Source organism: Hippopotamus amphibius, chromosome X (genome assembly GCF_030028045.1).
Source record: "Hippopotamus amphibius kiboko isolate mHipAmp2 chromosome X, mHipAmp2.hap2, whole genome shotgun sequence".
Lineage (NCBI taxonomy): Eukaryota > Metazoa > Chordata > Mammalia > Artiodactyla > Hippopotamidae > Hippopotamus > Hippopotamus amphibius.
Genome location: NC_080203.1, coordinates 117,581,059 through 117,588,817, shown reverse-complemented (window position 1 = coordinate 117,588,817; position 7,759 = coordinate 117,581,059).

The following is a 7,759-nucleotide window of genomic DNA, read 5'->3' as shown; positions in this document are numbered from 1 at the left end:
GTTAGAAGCTGTATTACCTTTTATGTTCTAGTCTTGGATGTTATAAGTCTGCCGCATTTTATTTGTTATAAGAGAGTTACCAAGACTGGCCAAAGTCATGGGGTGCAGAACTAAGCTCCATCTTTTTGAAGGAGGATCAAAGAACTTGTGGACATATGTTATAACCACCGCAGATTTAAGTAGAAAAACATAGGAAGGTTTCCTGTGTTCAAATTCTAGAAGTTTTTTTTTTTTTTTTAAATTGCCATGGTCATAGCTCTTCAATTTCTGATCCTTTTTGGTGGAAACACATGTGGGCATTTTCCTTTGATTTTATAACTCACTGGGTTTTACTCACTAAATCTTCTTTTGAACCTACCTTTATGTATATTCAAGCCCTGAAGATGCATCCAACCTACAGTAATTCTTATCATGTCTTTCAGGTTTCTCTGCCTCCAATTTTACCCTCCTCTTCTAACTGATATACTTCTAAGCAACACATTTGATCATGTTTCTCTCATGATTGAAAAATCACTGGTGGCTCTTTATCTCCAGTTCCTCAACATGGCACAAAAGACCTTCCATGATTGGCTCCTTACCTTCCTCTATGCCTCATCTCTCATTTTCCAGTTTCTCTTTACACTCTAGCAAAACTAAACAGTCTGCCTGTTCACATCTCTGTGCCTTGGAATATGTTGATTCCCCTACCCTAGGATGGCCCTCTCGGACCTACCTGGCAGTCTAAAGCATTCTTAAGGTACACTCACAAATATATCAGTGTTCCTGAGTCTATAGCACCCGTCTGTTCAGTCTACTGGCTAGACCTGAATAGCTTTTCTTTTGAAACCCTGTAAGTTCAAATCTGCTCTAATTCTCTACGATTTCTTTTTGGTAGGATGTAGTAAATACATCCTTTCCCTTCTGACATTAGAAACAGCACTCGTCAGCTCTGGTTAAGAGCTCAGCAATCTCTGAGACCCCCCTGATCTTCAAAGGACACTGGTCAATTTTTCTGAAGAATAGTCTCACCTCACTTTCCTTTGGTGACAGTATCCACAGTCATAATCCCATTGTTGCCTCCAACTGTGAGAATACAGCTTTACAGAATTTTCTTAAATATCAACTAGAACCAAGACGTTCCTGTAGAGAAACAGTCATTCAGCAATATAAAAGAAATGCAGCAATATAAAATATAAACAGCATTACAGATACAATGCAGCATGTAAAAATTTTAAAGCATTAAAAACTAGGGAGAACAAAATTATTAAAATGGCAATTATTGATATACCATAATTTCAACTTCCCTATTGGACATATCAATATTTCCAATTTTCCTATATAAATGTCATGGAAACAAGCATCTTTATGCACAAAAGGTTTTCTCTTACTCTGATTCTTTTGGCATAGATTCCCAGACATGTAACTATTAAGTCAAAGAATGTGAATTCTTTTAAGCTTTTTGATATATTACCAAATTCCCAGCATTCTTCGCAGCAGTGCATGAGAGTTCTGCTTCATTGCACCCTCACAAGCTTCGGCATTATTTTTTTTTAAAGTTTTGGTAATTTGAAAATTAAAAAGAAAACTTTCTGTGGTTTATAATTCAATAACATTGAGTGCTTTCCATATTTTTATGGGTGGGGGATGGATTGGACCTTCAGAAACAAGAGAGATTTAGGTGGGCTTGGAAGAGACAATTGGACCTTACAGGTGAGAAGAACTGCCTTTAAAAAAACTCTTAAAAGTGACTCTTTTGTATCGAGATTAATTATTTTCTTCAAAGATAATTTTGATTCTTTTCAAAGATGGAAGAATCGTTCTATGCTGTCTCATGTAGATTTCAAATACACCATAAACAAGACTTTATAACAGTTGAATCTTTCATCCTCCCTCAGATTTCTATTTAAAATATTTCTGTTCAGTTTTATCCCTTGTGTTCTGAAAAGGTGGCCCATATTTATGGCATCTGATGGGTTCTACATAGCTTAATTATGAAAGAGGATGAAATTTAAATTTTCATAAGTTGGTGCCAATTAAACTATGTAAATGAATGTTTCCTGTGGTTTCTGTTGTTGACTTCATTTCTTTTAATTTTTTCCCCCACTAACTAGCTCTGTGTGTACTTATGGTGAAGGTGTCACACGGGCTGTGTTGATAAAATAAACATTTGGCTCTCTTCCTTACCACCTTTTGAGACATCTGGGAAATACACTTTTGCCCCAGAAATTAAATGAACACGTCAGCTGAGCCACTTGCCATATTATCCCTCTGTTCCCAGACTTGCCAACTTTGATTTTTAAGGTCTCTGGGGAAATGATTCATTTAGTCTGTATCTTAGCCACCAATCTCAGCCAGCTGGGTTTTTTCCCCTTAAGGTGTTTTCCTCCCTTATTTAAGTTTAATAAACTTGATTTGAATTAGAAAACAGATTCTTTGATAGGAGGTATTTGTGTCAGGAGAATGTGTAGGACCTACATGCAACATCTGCTTCACTGCCTCCTAGGAAGATAAGCATCTGTGTTCCAACTTCTATTGGTCATTGAACCAGTTTACAAATGAAAGTGCTGTGACATTGGAAGGTTTAGAATTTATAGATCAGGGAAACTGATTTTATGAACAGTGTGTCCATCTGTACTGAATGTTCACATCGTTATAAACCACATTAAAAAATACATTTAATTAAGCATCCCAGTTTCTTCATTTACTGTTTTTTCCGATCTCCATACTATTGCATACATTTTGAATTACTATCCTAGCTAAATATGCCTATCTTTTTTCTTCCCTTAGTACAAAATAATCTGTTCAGTTCCAAAGGCCAATAGCTTCCACATAATGTTAGAAAAAGAGTTTGCCCAACGAAAGCGCTGTTTATTGTACTACGGTAAATTACTTTAACTATTCTGGGCCTTGGTTTCCTCATCAGTAAGACAGAAGTCTGCAACAGATAGTCTTTAATACTGAGCCCTGGTAGAGCATGCAGTTCACCCCTTTCTTTACCAGTGAGACAACCGATGACAAACCTTCCACAGACCCAGGGCATTTACTCAGATTTCTTGACTTGAGGGCCAGGGTTTCAGGGCTTACTTCTAATACTTCACTCTGACAGAAACTGAGGGACATTAACCTGTTTCATCTAAATGGGGTGATAGAGGTGATGAAGTGATTGATGGGGAAGAACCTTCCAGGCAGAGAAATTGTCATGAAGAAAGGCCTAAAATCAGAAAGATGTTGGCTTATTTGAAGAACTAAAAACTGATGTGAGTATGGAGAGTGAGGGGGACAGATTGAGAAATGGGGCTGGAGATGTGGCCAGGAGCCATGTCATACAGGACCATTTGGTCATGTTAATTAGTTTGGATCTTTTTCAAAGTAAGATGAGAAGCCATTGAAAGGTTTCAAATAGGAAAGTGTCACAATGTGCTGTTTGCTTCATCTAAGCTTCATCAGGGCTTTAGGTCCAATATTTAATTTCTAGTGCGTGCAGCACTGTCTGGCACATGGTAGGCTCTCAAAACTATCTGAGGAATGAATAAAAGAATGGAACAATAAGTGTACTTGTCATGTGAAGAAGAGACCAGAAGCGTGGGAAGAGGCTGTTAAGGAGGTTTTGTAGTATTCCAGCCAGAGGTGTGTCGATCCATGGTGGATGCATTAGAAATGGAAAGAAGCAGATATGTTTGCTATCCTGTACTTAGAACCATCAGGACTTGGTCAGAGTTTGGGAGGTGTTGAGGAGGAGTCCAAGTTTTCTAGCTTAAGTAACATGATAGCTAGAAGTAGCATTTACTGAAATGGGGAAGAAAGGTGGGGCAGATTTCAGAAAGGACCAAGGGCTTGATCTTGAACATGAAACATCTGGGATGCCAGGGAGAAGATATTTCAACTTGGATATCAGGTTATCAACTGGATGTATCAGACTGGTGGTTAGAAAGAAGATTTTGGCTAGAGACGTAAATTTGGACATTGTCTGCAAGTAGATTTTTTTTACCTTATTCTATTTATTTTTAAAAAATGTTTATTGGAGTGTAGTTGATGTACAATGTTGCGTTAGTTTCTGCTGTACAGCACAGTGAATCAGTTATACACATACACATATCCACTTTTTTAGATTCTCTTCCCATATAGGCCATTACAGAGTACTGAGTGGAGTTCCCTGTGCTATACAGTAGGTCCTTTTTAGTTATCTATTTTATATACATTAGTGTGTATATGTCAATCCCACTCTCCCAATTTATACCTCCTTCCTTTCCCCTCCGGTAACCATAAGATTGTTTTGTACGTGTGTAATTCTATTTCTGTTTTATAAATAAGTTCATTTGTACCCTCCCCTTTCTTTTAGATTCCACATATAAGTGATATCATACGGTATCTGTCCTTCTCTGTGTGACTTACTTCACTCAGTATGACAATCTCTAGGTCCATCCATGTTACTGCATTATTTTGTTCTTTTTTATGGCTGAACAATATTCCATTGTATATATGTACCACATTTTTAAAATCTGAAGTAAACTATAGGCAAATGCTGTAGAAAAGAATCAGAACCTAGGCCGTAGGAAACTGACCCATAGAGCTCTGGTAGAAAGGAAGGGCCAGCAAAGGAGCTAGAAGAGCAGTGTCCAATGAATGAGGAGGCAAAATCAGAAAAGCAAGGCATCATGGAAGCAAACGAGTATTTCAGGAAGGAGGAGGAGTTAGCAGTTCAGAATTCTTCAGAGAGGACTGAGAGGACTAAATGATAATAATCGGTCTTAAGCTAGGATTCTATGTATTAGATTGAGTCATGAAATTGCTCTTTTCGTAGTTAAAAATGGTCAAATATTGATAATTTTGTAGGGTTTACTGTAATACCTAGTTTGCTTGAAGTGTGTATATTTCAGGGGAACAGCTCTTCCATTAGGTGAAGAACATCTGTAACCAGAATTGTAAACCTCCCTCCTCCCCACCCCCCAGTTTCTCTTTGTCTTTCTGTTTACCTAACTTCTCTCAGTAAATTTTTCTCTCCTTGGCTTTTTCTCTAAAGCTTGGGGAAGGCATTGAAGGATTTTAAGCAGGGAGTGGCAGATCTGATGAGGTGTTGTTTCTTTGGCCTGTAAACTAGGGGACCCGTGTCTGTTTTTACCCATAGCTCTTTGCCCAGCAAGTGATTCATAGCAGGAGTTGGATACTTTTTATATCCCAGAGAGGTTCTTTCCTGAATATCCAGCACAAATCCCAGTCTGAAAGTATTTCCCCTAATATTTTAAAATGTTATGGGTGTTGAAGTCTCACCATACAAATATGACCTCTTCGGTTTACCTGTCATGGCTTTTGTTATCCAAATGGTGGCGTTTGCCATTTCAATGTAGTTCATGTTACCTCTGAAGGCTTAAGTTTCTTTACTTTTTTCCCCCTATTTTCATTATTTTCAAGTAACTAGGGCTTCCTAGGTGGTGCAGTGGTTGGGAATCCGCCTGCCAATGCAGAGGACATGAGTTCAATACCTGCTCCAGGAAGATCCCACATGCCGCGGAGCAGCTAAGCCCGTGCGCCAAAAACAAAACAAAACAAAACAAAACTAGATTGAATGATTTCTTTTAGTTTTCTTTTAGCTTTAACAGTTGATACTTCTGTTAATGATGTAGTAGTCAGAATATGACAGTTCTGTTCATTTATTTATATTCTGTCTCAGGAAGTTGTAAGGTAAGCTACTCACTGGCCAGGACCCGAAGCCAATATTGACATGCTTTGTTTATCCCCCCCCCAAAATATTTTTTAGTGTGGGCCACTTTTCTCAAATTGCAAGATCTCACATAAAAATTTACATTTCTAGTCTCTCTTAAAAAACAAACAAAAAAACCCCCAAAACCTCAAGATCTTGGGCTACATGGGACTGGTGGTCTTACAGGGCTGCCCTCAGCTGGATCTGAGCAGCACCCGCCCCTGTTAGACTGGCAGTTCACGTTCTAGTTCATGACCCTCAGCATTCTGGGCTGGTTTTCATACCCCGCACACTTCCCACATGGTTTTCCCAGTCCTTGTAGCTATTTGAGTTTAATCGACCCAGGATGACCCAAGCTGGAAAACATCTCAGTGATGAAACTTCAGTGTGGTGTGAACCCTGTACAGATGTGCAGCTCAGTTTCTCTTTCCTTTTTGCTGAGACTTCCAGGAGTCGGGTACACTTGGTGAAAGTGCTGCCTAAAAATAGAGACACAAATTAAGGGAGCAGGGCTTTGCTGTGTTTAGTCATGGTTTTCACACAAATGCCTCTGAGCAGGGTTGCTCAACCCTGGCTACCCATCAAGAGTCATCTGGGGAGGATTAAAAAAATATCTCTGTCCAAGTTTCACCCCAGAGCAATTAGATCAGAATCTCTGGAGAAGAGGCCCAAGCGTCAGATTTTGAAAAAAAAAAAAAAAAAAAAACAAATGTTCTAACGTGCAGCCAGGGTTGAGAAACCCTGCCGTAGAAGCTGTGAACCCAGCAACAAGGACTGACATCATCAGCCTAGAGAAATCCTCAGACAGTCTGGGCAGTTATCTGTGACAGGTTTGCAGCCTCTATGGAGTCCCTAAAAACCATGCATAAGAGTAGCTTCCCTTCTCAGAAGCTGGGCTGCCTATCTGTCTGGGGTTTCCATCACTCCTGGTGGCATTCACGAGATGCTTCCAGCATGGGTCACTCAGCCATCGCCGTCTCCCTCTGCTTAGGCAAGTATGCAGGGTGGGGTGAGGGTGGGAAGAGGCCTAAATGGAGTGGTGAGCTGGATAAAAGAAGGGAGTGGTGGGATGTTGGTGTTTTACCGGATCTAAATGGCAATCTGCCTATCATGGAAAAATGTGGTTTCAATATCTTAGCTTATAAGACGATTAATGAAAGTGCAAAAACAACTTGGTGGTAAAACAAAGACGATAACATAACTTAAGAAGGTGCTTCTGGGAATTCCCTGGGGGTCCAGTGATTAGGACTCTGAGCTTCCAGTGCCAGGGGTCCAGGTTCGATCCCTGGGCAGGGAACTAAGATCCTGCACAGCCAAAAAAACAAAACAAAAACAAAAAAGGTGCTTCCATTTGAAGTGTTTCCTTTCCAGTGTCCCCATTCAAGCTACTTGGATGTGGAAAGTCTGAAAAATAACTTCCTTCTCTGAGTATTGTTAAAGAATTAGAAGACTAAGGGGAAAATCCAAAGTAATGCCAGAGCAATCATTGTTTCCAAAGTTCCCATAGAGAAATTAGTTTTCCAAAAGACCCGGGATGATAGGATGAGAAGAAGTGCGTGAAACAATAGCTACTCAATGACATTCTCTTTGTCTGCCTCGCCAGTAACATCAGAACAATAGGCTTTGAATCCGAGCCTAATATGGAATTGAAAAATTGCAGACTTAGGGTTTATGAGGAACACAACCCAGCTGGAGCATTCACTGAACAATGGCAGGAAGGTTCAGTGGAGCCAATCCGGCTGGCTGTGGTTCTGCCACGAGGGAACGATGAGTTTTAAAGGACACAGCCTAATTTCTCTCTGCAGCTGGGTGTCATTGACTAATGAAAATATATTGGCACGCTGCTCACGGGTTATTGTTCCATGTAACGGCACCTCTTAGCTGGGGATTTGTAAGCAGGCCATGATTGAAAGCAATATGACTGGGCTCGGTTATTAAAATATTCCAAATACAGCCTGCCCTATTTATTGGAAACAAAGTTTGACAAGATTATGTTGATACGAGCAGTGGATAATGAAACATCACCGTGCATAGGCACTGCCAATGTCAACTGGGCAGAATTACGGTCCTTAAATATTTATA